Genomic DNA, 15,232 nt, shown 5'->3' with positions numbered 1-15,232 from the left:
ACAGAAGCAACATTGTAATAAATTCAATAAAGACTTTAAAAATGGTCCACATCAAAAAATAATAAAAATAAAAAAAAACTTTTGTTAAAAAAATGGAGAGTAAATTGGAAAGTGGGAAAGGAGGGAATAGGGAAAGAATTTCAGTACTTTGAGCAACAAATAGAGTATCGTGCATTAAGATAGTGGCAGTGAGAATGGAGAAAAGTGGATGAATTAGTGAAAGAAAAAGAAGTGGAATTGACAGGTCTGGGGAACTATAGTATTGGATTTGGGGAATAATGAATAAAGATTAGTCGAGGAAGTAGATTTGAGAGTTTTATGATATATACAAGAGGCAATTCAATATATAGCAGTAACCAGAATGTCTTGCTTGGAATAGATATACATTGAATATTAGTAATCATGACTTCTCAAAGAGTAGATAGCTTGGATCCAAAGTGAACTTCTGGAGCTAGGATTGTATTTAAAAGTAGAGGTGGGGCTTGTCAAAAATGTATATTTTAGAGAAATAAGGGAAATAACAATAGGAGAGAACTGGGTAACAGACCAGATTAAGCAAGTCATTGAAATGGTAAAAAGAAGCAGTGCATGACAACGCTACTCCATCATGTAGTGATACTTACATAGGGTTAGGGGAGCATATATTTTTCGGAAGCCTTTTGTGGTTTGATCCATGGTTTCTGTAGGAGTTATTAAGATGTTTGTCCAGTTCAGACAGTACCTCTGTATCTTCAATCAAAAATGGAGCTAAGCCATCATTCCCTATGGTTTGCCAGCTGGAAGATCAACAAATATTTTCTGAAGCATTCCAAAGATAAGCTGTTGGGTTCCTTCAACATTTATTTCAATGGCAATAAGAAATATAGTCAGTATTTACTGAGTGTTTTCTGTATGCCAGAAGCTGTACTGTGAATGCTTTATCTCACCCTGGCAAAAACCATATGCCACACTTACTATTATTACATCAGTTTCAAAGATCAAGGAACTGAGCGTTTACAGGTTAAGTAACTTGCCCAGGATTCAAACTCAGATACAAAAATCTTAAGCATGAAGTAGCACTGATTTCAAGCTCCTCTTTCCCAACTGACTGGGTATTGCACCTGGGCATGGGTCACTGTGAATCTGGCACTTTTGCATCATATGCTGTGTTGCACTGTCCTACTTTTAGAACATAATGGGAGGTGGCATTCTTGAGGGGATAATAAGAAACAGGAAAGGATGGGATGAATCCATAAAGAGGAGAGTTAAGTTGGGTTATTCAAAGGGCCCCGTCTTAGTCTGTTTGAGCTGCCATATATAATACCAGTGTCTAGGTTGCTTATAAATAACAGAAACTTATTTCTCTCAGTTCTGGAAGTTGAACTGGGGCCCTCTCCCAGCTCACAGGCTTTTCATTGCATCCTCACATGATGGAAGGGGAGAGCTAGCCATTTGAGGCCTCTTTTAGAAGGGAATTAATCCCATTCACCAGGATTTCACCTCATGACCAAATCAATTCTCAAATGCCTTCTTACTAAGACCATCACCTTGGTCATTAGATTTTTAATATATGAATAATGGAGGCACATTTAGATAACATTTAGACCACAGCAGGCCTGGTGTGGGATTTCCCCAGCTTCCAGTATGGTTGCAACATGTGTCCTAGACTGAGACCAAAAGGCCTTTCATATTGGAATTCCTTCATGGTCATCCATAGTACATCCAGATACTCACTGACTACCTGTGTTTTTATAAAATTGGGTGTGGTGTGGGGGGTAGAGTTAGGTCAGTGGAGAGGAAATTAGTTGGTGGGGTGGGGAAAGGAGGGTGATAAAAACTGGGGGTTCAAGGTTGAAAAATAACAGATTTGCTGTGCTGTGTGAGTACAAAGACATTGCTAGCAATGTAGGAACACCATAAATAAGTTAACATCTTGCACACATCCATTCTTTATGAGGAGATGGCTGAATGGCATCACCAACTCAAGGACATGAGTTTGCACAAGCTCCAGGAGCTGGTGATGGACAGGGAAGCCTGGAATGCTGCGGCCCATGGGGTTGCAGAGTCCGACACCACTGAGCAACTGAACTGAACTGATTTTTCTATGAATGACAGGCAGTGGGTAAGCTGCTGTGGGTGTGTAGGGCTTTGGATGGATAACACACTCCCAAACCAGGAGTCTAAGTTTGGAAGGGACCCTTGTGAACCAGTGAGTGGAGAGAGGCAGTGGAGAATAGGGAATTCAATGCAAGGACTGCAGCATAGTCCATTGGAAGGAGGAACCTACCACTCTCCAGGAAGGCACCATGCTCTAGATATTCAATCTCAGGACATTTGGCAGTAGAAGAGGACTTGATAATGCTTCAGGCAGCCTGGAGCAGGCTTTATACCAGGCATAGGTGTTCATGACACAGACAACTGCTTTGAGTGGGCTTCAAAGTAGCTGAATTGGTGGACCGATACAGGCCTCTCTGGGCATGGTAGAAAGTCGTGGAGCATCATCTCTTCTCTGACTCTGTGACCAATCAATCCTCAGCCATGACTCCCAACTCCTGGGGATTGGTTGTGAACAAAGCAATTGATGTAGGAGTGTACATGTTACACCAAGCTTTTAACCATAATATAGATGCCTTTCATGAACTGGTCCCAAATTCTGCTCTCAAATATGGAGATCAAGGAGATCAATCTTTAACATGCTAATAAACTACTCCCACAATGACATAATATTAGTGGCAAGGCCTATAACTTGAAAAATTAGAGATTCAAATTAGGTAATTTAATAAATAAGGGACAGAGTGAATAATTTATATAGGAGAATTTTTCTTTAAGTAGCCTAAATTTAAGATTAATGGTGTTTAAATATATAAGGTTTAATAGCATCAAATCCCTTCTATTCTTATTGAAAAAGATTAAGAATGTGCTTTTTTGAACATCTTCCGTAATCATTTAATTACTGAGTTACCCAAAGGTCTTTATTTTACTGAAAACGTAATACAAAGTGAAATGGACAATTTAAATACAGTTACTGATGTCTAATCCTCAAGAATATTGCTATCAGCTGGGTATGTTTTTCCTTTCTTGACTTTGTACTTTTATTCTTGTTTCTCCAAAGTAGTGACATCCTGAGATGAATGTCTTACTTATTTTTTACATTCAGGTACATATAAGTTGACCACAAAATGAGGAAAACATATCCATTTATGTGATATTCATGTCCATTTTATAGAGTGTTCCATTCAGGGCTTTTTCAGCATTAATATTTATGGTTCAAGATTAATATTTATTTGTACCTTTGCATTTTGGTTAACTGGTTGTTTTTGAATCCAGGTGGTTTTAGTAGGGATGAACTAAGCTATAGATAGTTCAATAATTCAGTGTTATTTTGGGGACCTACTTATTATATGCATATTACTACTTTTTACATCCTGTGACTTCTGGTCCCAAGAATAGTGTCCTTTTAACAAAATTATAAAATGAACAGCAATATTTATTTATTCATTTTCTATTATTTTTCAAACTGTATTGAGCATTTTACTATCTTAGACCCAATGGGAAATACAATAGTAACAAGTATTGATCCAGTGTTTGTGGAATTTGAAATCCAATAGAAAGATTACTATGTACATTTTTATAAGAAGGGAATAGTTGATCATTGGCTTGAAAGAGGTAAAAGTCTTTGGAATTTAGAGATGTTGAGAGAAAGAGAAGTCAACTTCAATCAGGTGTTTACATGCATCAGTTCAGTTCAGTCGCTCAGTCATGTCTGACTCTTTGAGACCCCATGAACCGCAGCACACCAGGCCTCCCTTGTCCATCACCAACTGTCAGCGTCTACCCAAACCCATGTCCATTGAGTTGGTGATGTCATCCAACCATCTCATCCTCTGTCATCCCCTTCTCCTCCTGCCCTCAATCTTTCCCAGCATCACGGTCTTTTCAAATGAGTCAGTTCTTCACATCAGGTGGCCAAAGTATTGGAGTTTCAGCTTCAACATCAGTCCTTCCAATGAACACCTAGGACTGATCTGCTTTAGGATGGACAGGTTGGATCTCCTTGAAGTCCAAGGGACTCTCAAGAGTCTTCTCCAACACCACAGTTCAAATGCATCAATTCTTCAGTGCTCAGCTTCCTTTACAGTCCAACTCTCACATCCACACATGACCACTGGAAAAACCATAGCCTTGACTAGATGGACTTTTGTTGACAAAGTAATGTCTCTGCTTTTTAATATGCTGTCTAGGTTGGTCATAACTTTCCTTCCAAGGAGCAAGTGTCTTTTAATTTCATGGCTGCAGTCACCATCTGCAGTGATTTTGGAGCCCCCAAAATAAAGTCAGCCACTGCTTCCACTGTCTCCCCATCTGTCACATATATATGGTTCTAAGTATATAGAAAGTGTGGAGAAAATACCTAAGAAGTTTACAGGAGACTGATAACACAGATATTGAGACTATGGAAGAACTGTCAAGTGCGAAAGATCTAACTAGAAGGTGCTCTCCCAATATCTTGAAAATGGTTGACTTTGAAAGGAGCTTTGGAGGACAGGAGAGAGACAGGAAAAAGTATTAAACAGCAAGAGGGGGCACAATAGGAATGCAGGGGTGGCAAACAGTGACACGTGCACAGGAAAATGATTTATTTCATGCAACAGTACAGAAAGGAAGGCTAGAGCTAGATAAAAGAGTTGGTAGATTCCTTTTTGCCTCACCCCTGGGCATGTGGTCCCTGTCTCTTAAGTGTGGGACACTGAGGGTGAGTTGCAGGTGGTGGGCCTTTGCTCATTAGATCATCTACCTGAGGGTACTTGGGAGAGCTTTGTGTCTAGCGGAGTTTCTGACAGGGGGCTTTATCTTGGCTCAGTTTTATTATGTACTTGTGAAACGTCTAGCACCCTGAGCATGCCTTATGGAGGTGCATCTCCCTTTCTGATGGGCCTCTTGAATTTCAATGTATTCCCTCCATCAGGTTCAGCTAGACAGTGTGGTGAGAGGTTGACCAGAGATACAGCCTTCAGTCCTGAGCTTTTGCCTGGAGCAGTAGCAGGGTTTTTCATTTGCCCAGATGCCACTGTCTCAGATGCCGCACTTCGGCTGAGACACTTGTTCCTTGGACATTATCCTGAGGTTCTCTGTGATAGTCTGCAGGGTCACAGATGAGACCTCAGGATACCCACTACCTCTGGAAAGGAAAATCCTTGTCAATTACTCCACATCTTTCCCTTGCATGTAAAACTGTGTGAATATCATCAAGATGTTTCTCATAATTTTATCCCTTTGTCTCACAAACACATCACTATTTTTCACAAGCTAAGTTACCTATTGACTGGTTTCTGTTTATTTTTTGTCTCGGTACTTCTACATTTGGATAATATTTCTTAAAGATGTATGGCATGATGTTGGGAACTTTTCTTATTAGCTAAATAACACTATGCTAAATTTTAGGAATATTTTAGAATATTTTAATTTTTAATATTTATTTTAAATACATAAACATTTATCTTTAATTTTAAAATGAAATGATTATTTTAATAGTTACATTGATTTCTTCTATTCACTTTGGTTACTTTCAGCCAAGAATTTTTACAAACTTATATATACTGTCAATTTTCCATAGGAATGTCTTGTTTAGGTAATTTCTATTGGTGATTTTTGACAAAAACACCATACACGTAGGTACCTTCCTTTCTCCTCTCTATCTCTCCCTCTCATTCTTTATTTTCCCCCTTGCCCACTGTGCTGACCTCATTTTATGTACTGACTCAACTGATTATGAAATACCAATTTGCTAACACAAATCTAAGCAATAGTTTGTGCTGTTACTGTGGTAACGGAGCCAGGTTACTGATACTTTGTCACCATCTCAGATTAAGAACCTCACTGAGGCTGAGGCTCCAGTTTCCCCAGCTTCTCTTGGGTATAGACCAATAGTGCACCTTCTGCCATATGACTTTAGAAAAATGTGTATTGAGATGTAGCTGACATATAACAGTATATCAGTTACAGGTGTACGGTGTAAAAATTATATAAATATGTATATTTAAAACAAAAAGACCGCCACAACAAATCTAGTTAATATCCATCACCACATGTATTTAGAACTTTTTTCATGTGATGAGACCTTTCAAGATTTGCTATCTTATCAATGTTTAAATATATGACATAGTATTATTAGCTATAGTCACCATGTTATATATTACATGAGACATTTATTTTATAACTGGAAGTTTGTATCTCTATTAGTCTCACCCATACCATGAAAACTTTTAAATCTTTACTATTGAAATAAGTTTGACACTTTTTTTCATATCACTGAAAGACATAAGTATTGTGAAAATAATTGTGACATCCATAAATTGACATAGACTTGTTTATCTCAAGATTGCATAAATTATTAAAACTAATTTTCCTTTTCCTGGTGTTTCAGAAGTCTTTGCATTATAGGATACTATCTTTTTTTTTCAGGTGCAAAATGATCTTGAAATAAAACATAAAATCAAGATACAAGCTTTGCTTTACCCTTTCTTACAGGTAATTGATTCTTATTCACCATCTCACTAGAAAATGAACATGGTATAGTTCTGACAAGAGACATAGCCATAAAACCTGTGAGTGTGCATTTAACCAAGAATGAAATATTTCCCCAGGCAATGAGAAGAAACCGACATATGCCTCTGGAATAAAGACGTTTGTTCAAGTTTGTTAACTGGAGTGCTCTCTTACCCAAGAAGTATAGGGAGGGCCATATTTATACTAAACCAGTTCTTGGAAGATCTAGTTATTCATCACCAGCACTTATGTATATCAGATTATCACCCTTGTTGGACAATGATTCCCAGCTACAGAATTTGCCATCAACCTATATTCTTACCTGTGAATATGAAGTCCTGAGAGATGATGGACTTCTGTATGTTTCAAGACTTCAAAATGTTGGAGTTCAAGTTGCTCATGACCATATTGAGGATGCAATCCGTGGAGCTTTATCACTTATGACATCACTGTATTTAAATCTAGGTCTCAGAGTAAGAGATAATGTATGTTAGTTGGCTGGATAAGAATTTATAAATACATTTATATAAAATATGTGTGGTCATGACTTAATGGGTTGTAATTTTTGATATTTTGTAATTGCAGTGCAAAGAATAATATCATTTGTGTTGTCTAAATCTGGATTTGAATGTTACAACATTAACTGTAGGTCCTTGAAAAGGTTATCAATTTTTCTGACGTACAGAACTTGCATATAAAAAAAGTATGCGATCACATCTGTTTTCCTTGTGTGTGTGTGTGTGAGTCACTCAGTAGTGTTCAACTCTGCAAGTCAGTGGACTGTTTTACATCCCTTGGACAGCCCACCAGGCTCCTCTGTCCGTGTAATTCTGCAGGCAAGGATATTGGAGTGGGTTGCCATTAACTTCTCTAATTTGCCCTTACTTACAGTTTATTGTAAGTATGTTGGTTTTAAAGGGACAAGTGCTTATTAAAGTTGAGAAATAAGATGGCAACTAGCAAGTTAGAGAAGATGGTTTCCAGACAGGCACAAAAGTTGCAGTAGCAAGTGGAAAGAGGAAAAAAATCGCAAGGTAATTGTATCAGTTTCCAATGCCTATTGTACTAAATTATTGTAGGTTTGGTGGCTTAAAACAATAGAAATTTACTCTCAAGGTTCTAGACAGCTAAAGTCCAAAATTAGTATCATTGGGCCAAAAGCCAGGTTCTGGCAAGAGCCATGCTACCTTTGAGGCTCTCGTCAGGCCTCCTTGACTCTTTCATCTATGGCTGCCAGATTTCCTTGCTGTAGACAAGTCACTCTGATCTCGAAGGTCAGCATCTTCAAACTTCTCTCTTCTCCATCTTTATATGGTCTTCTCCTCAGCCTTCCTCTCAGAAAAATACATGTTTTTGCATTTAGGATCCATTCCAATAACTCAGGGTAATCTTCCTATCTCAAGATCCTTAATTACATTTACAAATATTCTGTTTTTTTTTTTTTCCCCATATCTGGTAACATTCATAGGGATTAAGATTTACATATTTTTTAGGAAGCCTTTTCCCCCCACATTTTCAGTCAATTTGTATTTTTTAAAAGGCAACAGATCAACATTATAATTTATTATAACTCAATCAAATCTAAATATGCAGTCACCAATATAGCCCATATGAAAGTGAAGTGAAAAAGGTTTTTCAAAAAAACCCCAAAACCCATCAAATACATCATCTCAAAATACCCAAGTAATAAATTATATCTGCAAGAATTTTGTTAGTGGAATCATAAAACAAAATACTTATTGTTGTAAAAACAAATCTATAGTACAATGGTATGAATTATGAACCTTGGGTATTATGCTTAATCAATTGAATCAAGAAGTTGGAAATGTAGTAAGAAATTGTGTGTGTGTTTTTGGGGAGTGGTAAGAAAATCTAAACCCAGCTGACCCAATAGAAACTGAGATATCTAACTTCTTCAGTTGAGAACAGACATTGTGGCAAACCTACATATTTCAGATGACAAATTAAAAATGAAAATTTCAACAGCCCACAAACCACACACATTTTTCAAATGCAGAAAGAAATTAACTATGAGCAAAGAGTCACTTTTCTTCAGCTCAATTTTAGCACCTAAAGGATGAAAAATAACCCCATGACTGTCACAAATGAAAACAAAAGTCATTGGAATCAGTTATTTTTCTGCATTGTGGTTTATACGCTCTACATAGAAATTTGACAATATAACAACTTATACTTTCACAGTTTTGATTTAATTTCCTTTAAACTCTTTTAATATATATTTTAAAAGTTGTTGTAAAAGTGTTTCTTTTTTAATAATAATGAATCTCCTTTCAGTTGTCATCATGTAGAATACTGGCTACTAGTTCTTATCAGGAAAAAAACCCTCTTGGAAATCTCTTCATTATGAAAGCATATTCAGCGACAATAACTGATATGTAAGCAAACCATAAAAACTGCAGTTTGCCAGAAAAAATACTTTGTTGGTTGTTCCACAGTTTGAATGTTTTTTGCAGTAATTCTTGACAAAAGATTCTTTCAAGCTTATGAGTGTTAGTGTGAGCCTCACTAGAATATAGCTTTACATCCTTGGACAGGAAAGTGGCCCACATCTAGAGAAAAGCTCAAGGAGTTTAGGTTTTGATTCCTGAAAAACTTTATACTCCTCTGAGCAGGAAATCATTTTTTAAATTCTTTTCCTTCATTTTTTTTTTCTACTTAAGACTGTGGATAGATATATGCTAAGGTAGCCCAGTCAATCCTCATTTATTTACTTTGTGAATTTGGTCTCAGAACATTTCTGGACGAGACCGTTGAAAAGAGCCTGGATAAACTTCCACTGCAAACTCTGTGAGCATCTGGCTTCCTCTTAAGTTTGGAAACATCTAAGCAAAAGTAATCTTTTGTAATTTCTTTATTGGCAGTATAAAGGAAGACCTGATTGGATCCCATACCATAATATCTAAAATTTCCAAGCTTTTTATTCTTTTCTCTAGCTATGAAAGAGAAAGAAAAAGTTTTCTATTGTCATTTGTATCTTAGATCCAGTATTGATATATCTCTGTAATCTACCTCTATGGTACCTGGAGAAAGTATACAGAGGAAATTCTTGATTTCATATATTTAAACTTTGTAAATCTTCTGTCATTTTTACTGATAATCCTCCCTATGCTTCTAGAAACATCTAAAGTATAGATTTTCTTGCATTTTGGATTAATTTAGTATTTTATAATCTAATCATTTTCTTCATTATTGGGTTTTAAATACATGCCTTGGTTTTATTATTTCATACTAGCAATGTTCATCTTTATGTTATCATGTATAAGTTCAAATATTATACTTCAGTTCAGTTCAGTTCAGTCGCTCAGTCGTGTCTGACTCTTTGCGACCCCATGAATTGCAGCACACCAGGCCTCCCTGTCCATCACCAACTCCCGGAGTTTACTCAAACTCATGTCCATCGAGCTGGTGATGCCATCCAGCCATCTCATCCTCTGTCGTCCTCTTCTCCTCCTTCCCCCAATCCCTCCCAGCATCAGGGTCTTGTCCAATGAGTCAACCCTTCGCATGAGGTGGCCAAAGTATTGGAGTTTCAGCTTCAGCATCAGTCCTTCCAAAGAACACCCAGGACTGATCTTCTTTAGGATGGACTGGTTGGATCTCCTTGTAGTCCAAGGGACTCTCAAGAGTCTTCTCCAACACCACAGTTCAAAAGCATCAATTCTTCGGTGCTCAGCTTTCCTACGGTCCAACTCTCGCATCCATACATGATCACTGGAAAAACCATAGCCTTGACTAGACGGACCTTTGTTGGCAAGTAATGTCTCTGCTTTTTAATATGTTATCTAGGTTGGTCATAACTTTCCTTCCAAGGAGTAAGCGTCTTTTAATTTCATGGCTGCAATCACCATCTGCGGTGATTTTGGAGCCCAAAAAATAAAGTCTGACACTGTTTCCACTGTCTCCCCATCTATTTCCCATGAAGTGATAGGACCGGATGCCATGATGTTAGTTTTCTGAATGTTGAGCTTTAAGCCAGCTTTTTCACTCTCCTCTTTCATTTTCATCAACAGGCTCTTTAGTTCCTCTTCACTTTCTGCCATAAGGGTGGTATCATCTGCATGTCTGAGGTTATTGATATTTCTCCCGGCAATCTTGATTCCAGTTTGTGCTTCATCCAGCCCAGCGTTTCTTATGATGTACTCTGCATATAAGTTAAATAAGCAGGGTGACGATATACAGCCTTGATGTACTCCTTTTCCTATTTGGAACCAGTCTGTTGGTCCATGTCCAGTTCTAACTGTTGCTTCCTGACCTGCACACAGGTTTCTCAAGAGGCAGGTCAGGTGGCCTGTTATGCCCAACTCTTTCAGAATTTTCCACAGTTTATTGTGATCCACACAGTTGAAGGCTTTGGAGTAGTCAATAAAGCAGAAATAGATGTTTTTCTGGACTCTTGCTTTTTCGATGATCCAGAGGATGTTGGCAATTTGATCTCTGGTTCCTTTGCCTTTTCTAAAACCAGTTTGAACATCTGGAAGTTCACGGTTCATGTATTGCTGAAGCCTGGCTTGGAGAATTTTGAGCATTACTTTCCTAGCATGTGAGATGAGTTCAATTGTGTGGTAGTTTGAGCATTCTTTGGGATTGCCTTTCTTGGGGATTGGAATGAAAATTGGCCTTTTCCAGTCCTGTGACCACTGCTGAGTTTTCCAAATTACACTTACTACATGAAAATATCAAAACTTTACAGCAGTATACTGCCTTTTCTTTCATCCCATTTTTTGGTTACTGTTACCATATATTTCATTCCATATGTGTTATCAACCCAACATTGTATTAATATTTTTGTTTTAAATAGTTTATCTTTTCAAGCATTTTTAAAATGAAGAAGACGCATCTTTTCTGTTGACCCTAATGAATATTTTTGGGACTGTTCATTCTTATCTATGGCCTTTTGTATGTAATTTTTTTTTTTCTTTTAATGCAGGGTTCACTTGAAGAACTTCCTTTTCAATCATAGTTTTTCAGTAATGTCTTTGTGACATGACTTGCTGTGATTTATATTTTTATTAATCAGGGGGGATTTATTGAGGTTATTGGATCCTTGGGTTTATAACTTTATTCAGATTTGGAAAATTTTTGACTTTTTTAACTTCAAATAAATTCTTCCCCCCCTCCAATAGTTTATCTGCTACCTCTTTCTAGAACTCCAATTACACATATTAAGTTGCTTTATAGTTTCCCAGAGGTCACTGAGATTTCGTTTGTCCATTCCTCTGCCCCCCCCCCCCGCCGTGTACTTCATTTTGAATGCTTTCTATTGCTAGTCAAGTTCACTTATCTGTATACTAAGTTTGAAATCTGATTTGATAAATACTCTAACTTTGTCTTCTTTAAATTGTCTTGGCTATTCTATGTTCTTTGTATTTAAAAAGAAATTAGAATCTATTTCCCAACTCTCCCCCAAATTTTTTGAGATTTTAAAAATCAGATTTCATTGAGTCTGTGCATTAATTTTAGGAGAACAAATTAGCTAAAAATAGTATATTTTCCAACCCATAAACGTTTATCTCTCAATTGATTTAAAAATTTTTGTAATTTCTTTTGACAATGTTTTGTATTTCCCAGTGTTATGGACTAGAGGTAGAAATTGCTAGGCAGTCAGTGTAGAACTCTGAGACCACCGTCTTGTTTTCAATAAACACCTCACTCCATTAGTCTAAAGCTACAGCCTGTGTTCCAAGCTCCTGGAATGTGTCCTTGGTCTGATAAATAATCAGTACTCAGATCCAGGATATGTGTGCTCAGTCACTCAGTGGTGTCCGACTCTTTGTAACCCCATGGGCTGTAGCCTAAGATCATGGCATCTGGTCCCATCACTTCATGGCAAGTAGGTGGAAAACAGCGGAAACAGTGGCAGACTTTATTTTTTGGGGCTCCAAAATCCCTGCAGATGGTGACTGCAGCCATGAAATTAAAAGATGCTTGCTCCTTGGAAGAAAATCTGTGACCAAACTAGACAGCATATTAAAAAGCAGAGACAGGTGGTCCTAAGACGGTGGAGGAATAGAATAGGGAGACCACTTTTTCCCACAAAAATTCATCAAAAAATCATTTGAATGCTGAGCAACTTCCACAAAACAACTTCTGAATGCTGGCAGAGGACACCAGGCACCCAGAAAGGCAGCCCATTCTTTTTGAAAGGAGGTAGGACAAAATATAAAAGACAAAAAGAGAGACAAAAGAATTAGGGATGGAGACCCATCCCGGGGAGGGAGTCGTGAAGGAGAAGAAGTTCCAAGCATCAGGAAATTCTCTCACCAGCAGGTTTATGGGGAGTTTTGGAATCTCAGAGAGCAGCATAACTGGGATGGGGTGGACAGAAAAGAGAGGAACCCCACAGAATACGCGCTTTAACTGCAACCCCCTGGAGAGAAATAGTCCAGACACTTGGGACCACTGCCAGCGAGCGGGGGAGCCACAGGTGGCATGCTTAGGGTGAGAACTGGGCCTGAGTGCCCTGAGGACAATCCGGAGGAGCTAATGAGAAATAGCAACCCAAACTGTGGGATAGCTGCGGGAGGGGGGGCGGGATGAGAGAGAGGACTTTCCCCCCCGAAAAGCGCTAACCTAAGGCACAGCCTGGCCCGCTCACAGAACAAAGGATTGATCAAACACAAAAGGAGAGCTAGCTGGCTGCAGACCGGCCCTGGCCCCCCAGCGGGGGCAGAGAGGCAGGAGGGCGACACCCAGATCGGAAGGCAAGGGGCAATCTCGGCCCCAGTGACGGCATCCTCCACCGAACTGTGAGCAGGCTCCAGTTGCTAACCAAGTCTTCCTGGGATCCTGGACGGTTGACATCTGCCAGGAGGGTCGCAGCCTGAGATTAGCGCCCCAGAGGAGACACACCTGAGACAGCGCTCTTGCGGCGCGCTCAGGGAACCGAGTGGCCAGCACCGGGGAGGTGATTAAGACTCACTGGCCACCCGGGACAGGGTGCTCACCAAGCACCTGGTTGCCTGAGCTCCTTGGACCTGGGACGGGCACAAAACCGAGTCTGTGCCTTTCTGGAGTGCCCAAGACCCTGGACCTGAGCATCTTAGACCTGGAAAGGGCATGCAACCCAGGGCCCACTTTGGCCAGTTCCCCTGCAGAGCAACCTGGAGCCTGAGCAGTGTAGACCAGGAAAGCACACACGCTGTGAGCGGGGGCAAACCCAGTGTGGTCCACAGACTGTGAGCACTCCCCACACACGCCAGTGATGTTTGCTGGCCGTGTTCCTCTGCCCCCTTGTTTCAGGGCGGAAATTAGACACTGAAAAGACTTGCAAGCAGAGGAAGCCAAAATAAGCAAAGAGGGAACCACTCTGGAAGTGACAGGTGCAAAACCCTGTAGTTAAAAAAATAAAAAATAAATAAATAAAAATAAAACCCTGTAGTTAGCATTGACTAAGCATTGGAAGCCTGGAGAAGGAAATGGCAACCCACTCCAGTACTCTTGCCTAGAAGATTCCACGGATGGAGGAGCTTAGTGGGCTACAGTCCATAGGGTTGCCAAGAGTCGGGCATGACTGAGCGACTTCACCGTCACCCCCTGTAGACCTTGAGAAGAAGTGTAAGCTGGGACAAGGAACTATGAAGCTGAACTGACCCCACACTGCCCTAAGCAGCTCCAGAGAAATTCCTAGATACATTTTTACTATTATCATCTTTTAATTTTTAAAGTAATTTATTACTCCTTAAATTTTCATTTTTATAACCTACTATTATCTTGGAAAAAAGGACATCATTTTTAAGGCCAATTTCACATATATATTTCTTATAATTTTTGTGATTGATTTTGATTTGTCTTTTTAATATTGCATCTTTTACAGTCTAACCTATACTATAGATTTTTAATCTATGCTTTTTGGTATTTGTTATCAATTTTGTACCTTTAAGAATCTGATCTTCAGTACCCGTTTTTACATAAGGGCATGATTACTGGCTTGATTGCTCTCTCCCCTTTTGACTCTCCCTTTTCTCCCCCAGGTCACCTTATCTCTCCCCTCACCCTTCCCTTCTCTGCTTAACTGTGTGACTCTCTCTGTATGTTCCGGGCTGTGGAGAGCACATAGGGAACTGATTACTGGCCAGATTGGTTCTCCTCTTTTGATTTACCCCTCTTCTCCTTCTGGTCACCTCTATCTCCCTCCTCCCTCTTCTCCATGTAACTCTGCAAACCTCTGGGTGTCCCTCACTGTGGAGAATCTTTTCACCATTAACCTAGATGTTTTATCATCAGTGCTCTATGGATGGAGAAGGCTTGAGGCTACTGTCAGAGTAAGACTGAAAACCAGAGGCAGGAGGTTTAAATCCAAAACTTGAGAACACCAGAGAACTTCTGACTCCGGGGAACATTAATCGACAAGAGCTCATCCAAAAGCCTCCATACCTACCCTGAAACCAAGCTCCAACCAAGAGTCAACAAGTTCCAGAGCAAGACATACCACCCACGTTAATTCTCCAGCAATGCAGGAACATAGCCCTAAGCATTAAAGTACAGGCTGTCCAAAGTCACACCAAGACCACAGACACCTAAAAACTCACTACTGGACACTTCATTGCACTCCAGAGAGAAGACACCCAGCTCCACTCACCAGAACACTGACACAAGCTCCCCTAACCAGGAAACCTTGACAAGCCACCTGTCCAACCCCACCCACAGGGAGCAACCTCCACAGTAAAGAGGAACCACAAACTTCCAG

The sequence above is a fragment of the Muntiacus reevesi genome, chromosome 8, assembly GCF_963930625.1.
Source record: "Muntiacus reevesi chromosome 8, mMunRee1.1, whole genome shotgun sequence".
NCBI lineage: Eukaryota > Metazoa > Chordata > Mammalia > Artiodactyla > Cervidae > Muntiacus > Muntiacus reevesi.
Note: the sequence above shows the minus strand (reverse complement) of the source record.